This window comes from Taudactylus pleione, unplaced genomic scaffold, assembly GCF_031769625.1.
Source record: "Taudactylus pleione unplaced genomic scaffold, aTauple2 ptg001536l, whole genome shotgun sequence".
Classification (NCBI taxonomy): domain Eukaryota; kingdom Metazoa; phylum Chordata; class Amphibia; order Anura; family Myobatrachidae; genus Taudactylus; species Taudactylus pleione.
Genome location: NW_028285933.1, coordinates 198775 through 214143, shown reverse-complemented (window position 1 = coordinate 214143; position 15369 = coordinate 198775). Strand labels below are relative to the sequence as shown.

The 15369-nt window shown below is 51.5% G+C and overlaps 1 protein-coding gene across 4 annotated transcripts in view; it reads right to left on the bottom strand.

The window, feature by feature from the left end:
* The window catches only part of LOC148442408 (PC-esterase domain-containing protein 1A-like), a 62546-nt gene extending 52427 nt beyond the window's left edge, over positions 1 to 10119 (bottom strand). For 3 of the 4 annotated variants that reach the window (XM_088463968.1, XM_088463970.1, XM_088463971.1), the window contains exon 1: positions 10041 to 10119. The gene's annotated coding sequence lies outside the window, so the exon portion shown is untranslated. The remainder of the gene's footprint in view (positions 1 to 10040) is intronic. The other variant, XM_088463969.1, reaches the window with a different exon arrangement.
* Between the last annotated feature and the right edge of the window lie 5250 nt (positions 10120 to 15369).

Sequence of the window (15369 nt, the reverse complement as noted above, 5' to 3'; positions counted from 1 at the left end):
GAAGGACTGGCCCATCAGAGAGAGGTAGGTCCTCGGGAAGTACATTGTGAAGGACTGGCCCATCAGAGAGAGGGGTAGGTCCTCGGGAAGTACACTGTGAAGGACTGGCCCAACAGAGAGAGGGGTAGGTGCTCGGGAAACACATTGTGAAGGACTGGCCCATCAGAGAAAGGGGTAGGTCCTCGGGAAGCATATTGTGAAGGACTGGCCCATCAGAGGGGTAGGTCCTCGGGAAGCATATTGTGAAGGACTGGCCCATCAGAGAGAGGGGTAGGTCCTCAGGAAGCACATTGTGAAGGACTGGCCCATCAGAGAGGGGTAGGTCCTCGGGAAGCACATTGTGAAGGACTGGCCCATCAGAGAGAGGGGTAGATCATCGGGAAGCACATTGTGAAGGACTGGCCCATCAGAGAGAGGGGTAGGTCCTCGGGAAGCATATTGTGAAGGACTGGCCCATCAGAGAGGGGTAGGTCCTCGGGAAGTACATTGTGAAGGACTGGCCCATCAGAGAGAGGGGTAGGTCCTCGGGAAGTACATTGTGAAGGACTGGCCCATCAGAGAGAGGGGTAGGTCCTCGGGAAGCATATTGTGAAGGACTGGCCCATCAGAGAGAGGGGTAGGTCCTCAGGAAGCACATTGTGAAGGAGTGGCCCATCAGAGAGAGCTTTGCAGATAAACGGAAGGCGCAGAATTAGCTACATGGAATCCTTCCGATCTGTGATTGGGGGGTTTAGGATATAGAAAAGCATTTTTTCTGAGGGGTAGGTGTACGGGAAGGTCATCTCCTAACTAGGGGCAGCCATGATGGGATCCCGCATAGAGGAGGGGGTGTGGGCTGCAAAATGCTCTGCATGGCTGACCTCCAAATATGGACAGGCACAGGACGCTCTGCATGGCTGACCTCCAGATACGCACAACTGCATATTGCTCTGCATGGCAGGCCTCCAGACATGCGCAGGGCGCTCTGCATGGCAGGCCTCCAGACATGCGCAGGGCGCTCTGCATGGCAGGCCTCCAGACATGCGCAGGGCGCTCTGCATGGCAGGCCTCCAGACATGCGCAGGGCGCTCTGCATGGCAGGCCTCCAGACATGCGCAGGGCGCTCTGCATGGCAGGCCTCCAGACATGCGCAGGGCGCTCTGCATGGCAGGCCTCCAGACATGCGCAGGGCGCTCTGCATGGCAGGCCTCCAGACATGCGCAGGGCGCTCTGCATGGCAGGCCTCCAGACATGCGCAGATGTAGGACACTCCCCTAGCTGACCACCAGATAAGCACCGGCACAGGACGCTCTGCATGGCAGACTTCCAGATATGCGCAGGACGCTCTGCATGGCTGATCTCAGGATATGCACAGGCGCAATATACTCTGCGAGGCTGACCTCCAGATATGCGCAGGACGCTCTACTGGCTGACCTCCAGAAATGTGCAGGACGCTCTGCTGGCTGACCTCCAGATATGCGCAGGACGCTCTGCATGGCAGGCTTCCAAATATCCACAACTGCATAATGCTTTGTTGTCGACCACCAGATGTGCACAAGACGCTCTGCATGGCATATATGCACAGGGGCATGATGCTCTGCATGGCTGACCTCCAGATATGCACAGGCGCAGCACACATAGGTACCTCTTTATATATAGGCACACACAAGGCTCTGCTCAGGTACCTCTACATACTGTATGCACACACACAAGGGTTTGCACGGTGAACTTCTACGTATACATAATTTCATTGCTCTGCATGGGAACCTCTAGACACAAAATGCTCTGCACAGGGAACAAGTACATATGAATATACACAAAGCTCTGCATGGTAAACACAGACAGACACACACAACTGTGCCAATACTCTGCATATGGAACCTCTACAGACACACAATGCTCTGCTCAGGTACCTCTACACAGACACACACAATGCTCTGCTCGGGTACCTCAACACAGACACACACAATGCTCTGCTCGGGTACCTCTACACACACAATGCTCTGCTCGGGTACCTCTGACACAATGCTCTGCTCGGGTACCTCTGCACAGGCACACACAATGCTCTGCTCGGGTACCTCTACACAGGCACACAATGCTCTGCTCGGGTACCTCTACACAGGCGCACACACACAATGCTCTGCTCGGGTACCTCTGACACAATGCTCTGCTCGGGTACCTCTACACAAACACACACAATGCTCTGCTCGGGTACCTCTACACACAATGCTCTGCTCGGGTACCTCTACACAGGCGCGCACACACACACAATGCTCTGCTCGGGTACCTCTACACAGGCACACACAATGCTCGGCTCGGGTACCTCTGCACAGGCACACACACTGCTCTGCTCGGTTACCTCTACACAGGCACACACACTGCTCTGCTCGGTTACCTCTACACAGGCACACACACTGCTCTGCTCGGTTACCTCTACACAGGCACACACACTGCTCTGCTCGGTTACCTCTACACAGGCACACACACTGCTCTGCTCGGTTACCTCTACACAGGCACACACACAATGCTCTGCTCGGGTACCTCTACACAGGCACACACACAATGCTCTGCTCGGGTACCTCTACACAGGCACACACAATGCTCTGCTCGGGTACCTCTACACAGGCACACACACAATGCTCTGCTCGGTTACCTCTACAGACACACAAAATGCTCTGCTCGGGTACCTCTACACAGGCACAACAATGCTCTGATCGGGTACCTCTACACAGGCACACACAATGCTCTGCTCGGGTATCTCTACAGACACAAAATGCTCTGCTCGGGTACCTCTACAGACACAAAATGCTCTGCTCGGGTACCTCTACAGACACACAAAATGCTCTGCTCGGGTACCTCTACACAGGCACACACAATGCTCTGCTCGGGTACCTCTACAGACACAAAATGCTCTGCTCGGGTACCTCTACAGACACAAAATGCTCTGCTCGGGTACCTCTACAGACACAAAATGCTCTGCTCGGGTACCTCTACAGACACACAAAATGCTCTGCTCGGGTACCTCTACACAGGCACACACAATGCTCTGCTCGGGTACCTCTACAGACACACAAAATGTTCTGCTCGGGTACCCCTACAGACACAAAATGCTCTGCTCGGGTACCTCTACAGACACACAAAATGCTCTACTCGGGTACCTCTACACAGGCACACACAATGCTCTGCTCGGGTACCTCTACACAGTCACACAATGCTCTGCTCGGGTACCTCTACACAGTCACACACACACAAAATGCTCTGCTCGGGTACCTCTGACACAATGCTCTGCTACCTCTACAGACACACAAAATGCTCTGCTCGGGTACCTCTACACAGGCACACACAATGCTCTGCTTGGGTACCTCTACAGACACACAAAATGCTCTGCTCGGGTATCTCTACAGACACACAAAATGCTCTGCTCGGGTACCTCTACACAGGCACACACAATGCTCTGCTCGGGTACCTCTACACAGGCACACACAATGCTCTGCTCGGGTACCTCTACAGACACACAAAATGCTCTGCTCGGGTACCTCTACTGACACAAAATGCTCTGCTCGGGTACCTCTACAGACACACAAAATGCTCTGCTCGGGTACCTCTACACAGGCACACACACAATGCTCTGCTCGGGTACCTCTACACACAATGCTCTGCTCGGGTACCTCTACATACTGTATGCACACACACAAGGGTTTGCATGGTGAACTTCTACGTATACATAATTGCATTGCTCTGCATGGAAACCTCTAGACACAAAATGCTCTGCACAGGGAACAAGTACATCTGAATATTCACAAAGCTCTGCATGGTAAACACAGACAGACACACACAACTGTGCCAATACTCTGCATAGGGAACCTCTACAGACACACAATGCTCTGCTCAGGTACCTCTACACAGACACACACAATGCTCTGCTCGGGTACCTCAACACAGACACACACAATGCTCTGCTCGGGTACCTCAACACAGACACACACAATGCTCTGCTCGGGTACCTCTACACACACAATGCTCTGCTCGGGTACCTCTGACACAATGCTCTGCTCGGGTACCTCTACACAGGCACACAATGCTCTGCTCGGGTACCTCTACACAGGCGCACACACACAATGCTCTGCTCGGGTACCTCTGACACAATGCTCTGCTCGGGTACCTCTACACAAACACACACAATGTTCTGCTCGGGTACCTCTACACACAATGCTCTGCTCGGGTACCTCTACACAGGCGCGCACACACACACAATGCTCTGCTCGGGTACCTCTACACAGGCACACACAATGCTCGGCTCGGGTACCTCTACACAGGCACACACAATGCTCTGCTCGGTTACCTCTACACAGGCACACACACTGCTCTGCTCGGTTACCTCTACACAGGCACACACACTGCTCTGCTCAGTTACCTCTACACAGGCACACACACAATGCTCTGCTCCGGTACCTCTACACAGGCACACACGCAATGCTCTGCTCGGGTACCTCTACACAGGCACACACAATGCTCTGATCGGGTACCTCTACACAGGCACACACAATGCTCTGCTCGGGTACCTCTACAGACACACACAATGCTCTGCTCGGGTACCTCTACAGACACACAAAATGCTCTGCTCGGGTACCTCTACAGACACACAAAATGCTCTGCTCGGGTACCTCTACAGACACACAAAATGCTCTGCTCGGGTACCTCTACACAGGCACACACAATGCTCTGCTCGGGTACCTCTACAGACACAAAATGCTCTGCTCGGGTACCTCTACAGACACAAAATGCTCTGCTCGGGTACCTCTACACAGGCACACACAATGCTCTGCTCGGGTACCTCTACAGACACACAAAATGCTCTGCTCAGGTACCTCTACTGACACAAAATGCTCTGCTCGGGTACCTCTACACACAATGCTCTGCTCGGGTACCTCTACATACTGTATGCACACACACAAGGGTTTGCATGGTGAACTTCTACGTATACATAATTGCATTGCTCTGCATGGAAACCTCTAGACACAAAATGCTCTGCACAGGGAACAAGTACATCTGAATATTCACAAAGCTCTGCATGGTAAACACAGACAGACACACACAACTGTGCCAATACTCTGCATAGGGAACCTCTACAGACACACAATGCTCTGCTCAGGTACCTCTACACAGACACACACAATGCTCTGCTCGGGTACCTCTACACAGGCGCACACACACAATGCTCTGCTCGGGTACCTCTGACACAATGCTCTGCTCGGGTACCTCTACACAAACACACACAATGCTCTGCTCGGGTACCTCTACACACAATGCTCTGCTCGGGTACCTCTACACAGGCACACACAATGCTCTGCACGGGTACCTCTACAGACACAAAATGCTCTGCTCGGGTACCTCTACAGACACAAAATGCTCTGCTCGGGTACCTCTACAGACACAAAATGCTCTGCTCGGGTACCTCTACAGACACACAAAATGCTCTGCTCGGGTACCTCTACACAGGCACACACAATGCTCTGCTCGGGTACCTCTACAGACACACAAAATGCTCTGCTCGGGTACCCCTACAGACACAAAATGCTCTGCTCGGGTACCTCTACAGACACAAAAAATGCTCTACTCGGGTACCTCTACACAGGCACACACAATGCTCTGCTCGGGTAACCTCTACACAGTCACACAATGCTCTGCTCGGGTACCTCTGACACAATGCTCTGCTACCTCTACAGACACACAAAATGCTCTGCTCGGGTACCCCTACAGACACAAAATGCTCTGCTCGGGTACCTCTACAGACACAAAAAATGCTCTACTCGGGTACCTCTACACAGGCACACACAATGCTCTGCTCGGGTACCTCTACACAGGCACACACAATGCTCTGCTCGGGTACCTCTACAGACACACAAAATGCTCTGCTCGGGTACCTCTACAGACACACAAAATGCTCTGCTCGGGTATCTCTACAGACACACAAAATGCTCTGCTCGGGTATCTCTACAGACACACAAAATGCTCTGCTCAGGTACCTCTACAGACACAAAATGCTCTGCTCGGGTACCTCTGACACAATGCTATGCTACCTCTACAGACACACAAAATGCTCTGCTCGGGTACCTCTACACAGGCACACACACACACAATGCTCTGCTCGGGTACCTCTACAGACACACACAGTGCTCTGCTCGGGTACCTCTACACACAATGCTCTGCTCGGGTACCTCTACAGACACACACAGTGCTCTGCTCGGGTACCTCTACACACAATGCTCTGCTCGGTTACCTCTACACAGGCACACACACTGCTCTGCTCGGTTACCTCTACACAGGCACACACACTGCTCTGCTCGGTTACCTCTACACAGGCACACACACAATGCTCTGCTCGGGTACCTCTACACAGGCACACACACAATGCTCTGCTCGGGTACCTCTACACAGGCACACACACAATGCTCTGCTCGGGTACCTCTACACAGGCACACACAATGCTCTGCTCGGGTACCTCTACACAGGCACACACACAATGCTCTGCTCGGTTACCTCTACAGACACACAAAATGCTCTGCTCGGGTACCTCTACACAGGCACACACAATGCTCTGCTCGGGTACCTCTACACAGGCACACACAATGCTCTGCTCGGGTACCTCTACAGACACACAAAATGCTCTGCTCGGGTACCTCTACAGACACAAAATGCTCTGCTCGGGTACCTCTACAGACACACACAATGCTCTGCTCGGGTACCTCTACAGACACAAAATGCTCTGCTCGGGTACCTCTACAGACACAAAATGCTCTGCTCGGGTACCTCTACAGACACAAAATGCTCTGCTCGGGTACCTCTACAGACACAAAATGCTCTGCTCGGGTACCTCTACAGACACACAAAATGCTCTGCTCGGGTACCTCTACACAGGCACACACAATGCTCTGCTCGGGTACCTCTACAGACACACAAAATGCTCTGCTCGGGTACCCCTACAGACACAAAATGCTCTGCTCGGGTACCTCTACAGACACACAAAATGCTCTACTCGGGTACCTCTACACAGGCACACACAATGCTCTGCTCGGGTACCTCTACACAGTCACACAATGCTCTGCTCGGGTACCTCTACTGACACACAAAATGCTCTGCTCGGGTACCTCTACACAGGCACACAATGCTCTGCTCGGGTACCTCTACACAGGCACACACAATGCTCTGCTCGGGTACCTCTACACAGGCACACACAATGCTCTGCTCGGGTACCTCTACACACAATGCTCTGCTCGGTTACCTCTACACAGGCACACACACTGCTCTGCTCGGTTACCTCTACACAGGCACACACACTGCTCTGCTCGGTTACCTCTACACAGGCACACACACAATGCTCTGCTCGGGTACCTCTACACAGGCACACACACAATGCTCTGCTCGGGTACCTCTACACAGGCACACACAATGCTCTGCTCGGGTACCTCTACACAGGCACACACACAATGCTCTGCTCGGTTACCTCTACAGACACACAAAATGCTCTGCTCGGGTACCTCTACACAGGCACACACAATGCTCTGATCGGGTACCTCTACACAGGCACACACAATGCTCTGCTCGGGTACCTCTACAGACACACAAAATGCTCTGCTCGGGTACCTCTACAGACACAAAATGCTCTGCTCGGGTACCTCTACAGACACACAAAATGCTCTGCTCGGGTACCTCTACACAGGCACACACAATGCTCTGCTCGGGTACCTCTACAGACACAAAATGCTCTGCTCGGGTACCTCTACAGACACAAAATGCTCTGCTCGGGTACCTCTACAGACACAAAATGCTCTGCTCGGGTACCTCTACAGACACAAAATGCTCTGCTCGGGTACCTCTACAGACACACAAAATGCTCTGCTCGGGTACCTCTACACAGGCACACACAATGCTCTGCTCGGGTACCTCTACAGACACACAAAATGCTCTGCTCGGGTACCCCTACAGACACAAAATGCTCTGCTCGGGTACCTCTACAGACACACAAAATGCTCTACTCGGGTACCTCTACACAGGCACACACAATGCTCTGCTCGGGTACCTCTACACAGTCACACAATGCTCTGCTCGGGTACCTCTACTGACACACAAAATGCTCTGCTCGGGTACCTCTACACAGGCACACAATGCTCTGCTCGGGTACCTCTACACAGGCACACACAATGCTCTGCTCGGGTACCTCTACACAGGCACACACAATGCTCTGCTCGGGTACCTCTACACACAATGCTCTGCTCGGTTACCTCTACACAGGCACACACACTGCTCTGCTCGGTTACCTCTACACAGGCACACACACTGCTCTGCTCGGTTACCTCTACACAGGCACACACACAATGCTCTGCTCGGGTACCTCTACACAGGCACACACACAATGCTCTGCTCGGGTACCTCTACACAGGCACACACAATGCTCTGCTCGGGTACCTCTACACAGGCACACACACAATGCTCTGCTCGGTTACCTCTACAGACACACAAAATGCTCTGCTCGGGTACCTCTACACAGGCACACACAATGCTCTGCTCGGGTACCTCTACACAGGCACACACAATGCTCTGCTCGGGTACCTCTACAGACACACAAAATGCTCTGCTCGGGTACCTCTACAGACACAAAATGCTCTGCTCGGGTACCTCTACAGACACACAAAATGCTCTGCTCGGGTACCTCTACACAGGCACACACAATGCTCTGCTCGGGTACCTCTACAGACACAAAATGCTCTGCTCGGGTACCTCTACAGACACAAAATGCTCTGCTCGGGTACCTCTACAGACACAAAATGCTCTGCTCGGGTACCTCTACAGACACAAAATGCTCTGCTCGGGTACCTCTACAGACACACAAAATGCTCTGCTCGGGTACCTCTACACAGGCACACACAATGCTCTGCTCGGGTACCTCTACAGACACACAAAATGCTCTGCTCGGGTACCTCTACAGACACAAAATGCTCTGCTCGGGTACCTCTACAGACACACAAAATGCTCTGCTCGGGTACCTCTACACAGGCACACACAATGCTCTGCTCGGGTACCTCTACAGACACACAAAATGCTCTGCTCGGGTACCTCTACAGACACAAAATGCTCTGCTCGGGTACCTCTACAGACACACAAAATGCTCTACTCGGGTACCTCTACACAGGCACACACAATGCTCTGCTCGGGTACCTCTACACAGGCACACACACACAAAATGCTCTGCTCGGGTACCTCTGACACAATGCTCTGCTACCTCTACAGACACACACAATGCTCTGCTCGGGTACCTCTACACAGGCACACAATACTCTGCTCGGGTAACTCTGACACAATGCTCTGCTCGGGTACCTCTACTGACACACAATGCTCTGCTCGGGTACCTCTACATACTGTATGCACACACACAAGGGTTTGCATGGTGAACTTCTACGTATACATAATTGCATTGCTCTGCAAGGAAACCTCTAGACACAAAATGCTCTGCACAGGGAACAAGTACATCTGAATATTCACAAAGCTCTGCATTGTAAACACAGACAGACACACACAACTGTGCCAATACTCTGCATAGGGAACCTCTACAGACACACAATGCTCTGCTCAGGTACCTCTACACAGACACACACAATGCTCTGCTCGGGTACCTCTACACACACACAATGCTCTGCTCAGGTACCTCAACACAGACACACACACTGCTCTGCTCGGGTACCTCTACACACACACAATGCTCTGCTCAGGTACCTCTACACAGACACATACACAATGCTCTGCTCGGGTACCTCTACACACACACAATGCTCTGCTCAGGTACCTCAACACAGACACACACACTGCTCTGCTCGGGTACCTCTACACACACACAATGCTCTGCTCAGGTACCTCTACACAGACACATACACAATGCTCTGCACAGGGATCCCCTGCATATTTATATACACACAGGCTCTGCACGGGGAACCTGTACATGTACACAGGCACTGCTCTGCACGGTGCACACAGAGAGGTGAGAGGCTCTGCAGCCCGTTACTCACCTCCCCCCGGTCGTCGCCGGAACTCTGAGTCCGAACTCTCCGCTCTGCAACTATCCCGCCCGAGTGACCCCGCCCACCACACGTGTGACTCCGCCCCCGGCTGTTGTGTTCTAGCTGGCCACGCCCCACAGCTTCCCAGTTATAACGCGACGACCATCGAAGCAGCCCTGCACCATCGATGGTCGGTAGTTTTTTTACCATCGGTGGATGAGTGCTGCGCATACGAAGACTTCAGCCATAAGACTGTCACCACAGATGATTTCTCAACATCGGGTGCTGTCATCGATGGAAAACATACTTGCAGTAAGCCATAGACCATCAATGGGGGTGTGGATTGAAAGATGTACAGTAGTTAGACAGTCAATACAGAGCAGTAACTAGACTTTTTGGTGCCCTGTGCCAGAGAAAGCATTGCCCCCCCCCCCCCCCTCCTTTTTTTTATTTAAATAGGGACATAAGACAGTGCCAGGAGATGCTGGGGATAAATAGGGACATAATATAGTGCACCTGAGAGAGGGTCATGGCCTCATGGGGAAGGGGCCAGGGAAGAGATAGAGGAGGCCAGGAGATGCTGGGGATAAATAGGGACATAATATAGTGCACCTGAGAGAGGGCCATGGCCTCATGGGGAAGGGCCAGGGAAGAGATAGGGGCCAGGAGATGCTGGGGATAAATAGGGACATAATATAGTGCACCTGAGAGAGGGCCATGGCCTCATGGGGAAGGGCCAGGGAAGAGATAGGGGCCAGGAGATGCTGGGGATAAATAGGGACATAATATAGTGCACCTGAGAGAGGGCCATGGCCTCATGGGGAAGGACCAGGGAAGAGATAGGGGAGGCCGGGAGATGCTGGGGATAAATAGGGACATAATATAGTGCACCTGAGAGAGGGCCATGGCCTCATGGGGAAGGGTCAGGGAAGAGATAGGGGAGGCCAGGAGATGCTGGGGATAAATAGGGACATAATATAGTGCACCTGAGAGAGTGCCATGGCCTCATGGGGAAGGGCCAGGGAAGAGATAGGGGAGGCCAGGAGATGCTGGGGATAAATAGGGACATAATATAGTGCACCTGAGAGAGGGTCATGGCCTCATGGGGAAGGGCCAGGGAAGAGATAGGGGAGGCCAGGAGATGCTGGGGATAAATAGGGACATAATATAGTGCACCTGAGAGAGGGCCATGGCCTCATGGGGAAGGGCCAGGGAAGAGATAGGGGAGGCCAGGAGATGCTGGGGATAAATAGGGACATAATATAGTGCACCTGAGAGAGGGTCATGGCCTCATGGGGAAGGGCCAGGGAAGAGATAGGGGAGGCCAGGAGATGCTGGGGATAAATAGGGACATAATATAGTGCACCTGAGAGAGGACCATGGCCTCATGGGGAAGGGCCAGGGAAGAGATAGGGGAGGCCAGGAGATGCTGGGGATAAATAGGGACATAATATAGCGCACCTGAGAGAGGGCCATGGCCTCATGGGGAAGGACCAGGGAAGAGATAGGGGAGGCCAGGAGATGCTGGGGTAAATAGGGACATAATATAGCGCACCTGAGAGAGGGCCATGGCCTCATGGGGAAGGGCCAGGGAAGAGATGGGGGCCAGGAGATGCTGGGGATAAATAGGGACATAATATAGTGCACCTAAGAGAGGGCCATGAACTCATGGGGAAGGGCCAGGGAAGAGATAGGGGAGGCAAGAAACGCTGGGGATAAATAGGGACATAATATAGTGCACCTGAGAGAGGGCCATGGCCTCATGGGGAAGGGCCAGGGAAGAGATAGGGGCCAGGAGATGCTGGGGATAAATAGGGACATAATATAGTGCACCTGAGAGAGGGCCATGGCCTCATGGGGAAGGGCCAGGGAAGAGATAGGGGAGGCCAGGAGATGCTGGGGATAAATAGGGACATAATATAGTGCACCTGAGAGAGGGCCATGGCCTCATGGGGAAGGGCCAGGGAAGAGATAGGGGCCAGGAGATGCTGGGGATAAATAGGGACATAATATAGTGCACCTGAGAGAGGGCCATGGCCTCATGGGGAAGGGCCAGGGAAGAGATAGGGGAGGCCAGGAGATGCTGGGGATAAATAGGGACATAATATAGTGCACCTGAGAGAGGGCCATGGCCTCATGGGGAAGGGCCAGGGAAGAGATAGGGGAGGCCAGGAGATGCTGGGGATAAATAGGGACATAATATAGTGCACCTGAGAGAGGGCCATGGCCTCATGGGGAAGGGCCAGGGAAGAGATAGGGGCCAGGAGATGCTGGGGATAAATAGGGACATAATATAGTGCACCTGAGAGAGGGCCATGGCCTCATGGGGAAGGACCAGGGAAGAGATAGGGGAGGCAAGAAACGCTGGGGATAAATAGGGACATAATATAGTGCACCTGAGAGAGGGCCATGGCCTCATGGGGAAGGGCCAGGGAAGAGATAGGGGCCAGGAGATGCTGGGGATAAATAGGGACATAATATAGTGCACCTGAGAGAGGGCCATGGCCTCATGGGGAAGGGCCAGGGAAGAGATAGGGGAGGCCAGGAGATGCTGGGGATAAATAGGGACATAATATAGTGCACCTGAGAGAGGGCCATGGCCTCATGGGGAAGGGCCAGGGAAGAGATAGGGGCCAGGAGATGCTGGGGATAAATAGGGACATAATATAGTGCACCTGAGAGAGGGCCATGGCCTCATGGGGAAGGGCCAGGGAAGAGATAGGGGAGGCCAGGAGATGCTGGGGATAAATAGGGACATAATATAGTGCACCTGAGAGAGGGCCATGGCCTCATGGGGAAGGGCCAGGGAAGAGATAGGGGAGGCCAGGACATGCTGGGGATAAATGAAGAGGAAGCTACAAGTGAGAATGATAATAAACAGGAAAATTGACAGATCCAAACAGTCCCCCCCTGCCCTACGGTGCCCTGTGCCATGGCACTGGTCGCACTATCCTAGTTACAGCCCTGGTTGGCTGTCCATCGTTGGTTGGCCACCGCGGCCAATCGAAATATGAGGCGTGGCTTAGCAGCCACCGAGGGCTGGGATAAAACCATAGACCATTGGTAATTAACCATCTATGGGCCGTATAAAATTAGCGGCGAAAAGGGCGAAATTTTTGCCAGAAAAAACAGGCGAAAACGGCAACAGGCGAAAAAAAACTGGAGAAAAGTTTTCTCCATCCCAGACTAAGAGAAAAGAAAATGCAAAATCTCTATTTTTGGCTAAAAATGTGGGGTTTTCTTTCAGAACCCTTTAGACGCCCCCCTAATGATAAATTACCGAAAAAAATTGTATGTTGCGTACTTTGACAAAAACTACCGTTTTCGCCTGTTTTGGCAAAAATTTAGCTGTTTTTTGGGCTAAAAAACGTCAGTTTTCGCTGCTAATTGAATATGGCCCAATGTTTGATAACTATCTATGGTCGATGGCCATCCCTAGGTGGCACCAAATGGTTGACAGGCAATAGAAAGACAGGGTCAAATGGTTAACTTGAAAAAGTATCCAAGAGAGGAAAAGGATCACAGAGGACTCCTGGTAGGGGGCACGCATAGATAGTCACAGTGTAGTTACATAATATACGTTATAAGAGAATAATAGTTATGCAGTAGCTATATGGGTGTTCAGGTACTCCCAAAAGAAAAAAAATATAAAACTTTTAATTAGGATAAAAATGTATACACTAACAATATAAATAATCACGCACATAAACAAAAATACACTTAACATAGAATGGCAATGATATGTATGTGTCATCGTTCTGGTATAAATCAGTAACAATGACTAAATCTCGTCTGGTCACAGAGTCTATAGAGTTGGTTATCAATGATAAATGTTACACAAGAAAAACATAGGTTACCAGAGCGCTGTTATAGTTAATACTGTTTTATAAGAAGATTCATACATAAATAAACATTCTGAAGCTTCCGCTATTAATTCATCAGAGCTGATCATTTCCTTCTATCAGAGTATATTTGCAAAAAAAGGATTATATATATGTTTAATTTCCCTTCATTCATCCCCGTATGCATATATTGTGCAGACACCTGACGTAAATGATCCGACAAAAAATCGATGCAAGAAAATGGTGGCCTCATAAATCAAAATATAGAGGAGTGTTCTCCAGTCAATATCAAAGATCTCAACATACATATTATGTGAGTGGAATAATAGTTTTTTGCATCAATTTTTTGGTATCGATTTTTTCAGATTATTTATGTCAGGTGTCTGCACAATATATGCCTACGGGGATGAATGAAGGGAAATGAAACATATATGCATGCATGATATCATCGGCATTCTATGTTAAATCTAGATTTGTTTATGTGCGTGATTATTAATATTAGAGCCAGAAACTCTCTAGGGCTTGCGGCCACGAGACCCTACCACAAGGGTCTCGTCGCAGGCCCGATGGTCACGATGGTCTTAATCATCGCGACTATCATCATGGCCGCTTGCATTAGCTGTGGGTGGTCACCCACAGTTATGCGAGCGGCCAGGGGGCCGCTCCAAAAAAAAAAAAAAAACGCCCTGATTCAGAGCGAGCGTCCGGCTCTGAATCAGGGCCTCTGTGCAGTGTCTCTGTGCTGTAGGTTTTCATCAAGGGTTTAAAAAAGTAAAAAGCAGCGTTGGGTCCTCCCCCATGTGTGCGTGAGTGTTATTAATGTGTAATAAAGTGTTAAAACCTTCAGTGTCCGTGTCATATCTTTCTTTTAATATTTTCTTCATAGTGGGGTTAAAGGTGCCAGCAGCCTTTTGGCACTTTTGGTTCTACAAGTGTTGCAGGGTAGGCTTGCTGGAACCTGTAGTCCCACTGTGAATACCAATATTAGTACTATATTTACACCATTACCCCTGGAGGGAATAGTCCTGGGCTTTCAGTCCCGCTGACTGCACATGTGCAGCGGCCATTGCCGGCGGAGGATTCTGGAGGAACCCTCCGTCGGCTAATTATGCGCGGTGTAGCCCATAGGTTACAGCGGGCAACGCCTTTTTCAGGTGGCGTTAGCTGCGGGGGCCAATATTGGGAATGCACCGATTTCTGGATATTGGTAAATCTGGCAGCATCGTATCCCCCCATAGTAACCTTTGGGGGATGCGGCTGCCTGCGGGAATTTCTCAAAAGGTGGAACGATGCTTAGTACATATATCCCCTATTGGATGAGATGACAGATACTACAGCGCTAGAAGGTTGGACCTCGGTTTGCACCGGGCATCTCTCATCACTCCTAGGCACCGTTCCGGGTGGTGTAGGGGGGTGCGGGAGACTTGCCCACTTTCCCGGGTGTCCGGCAGCGCCATCTGACGTTCAGGTGCCTCCCGGCCATTCCTGGGAGAGTA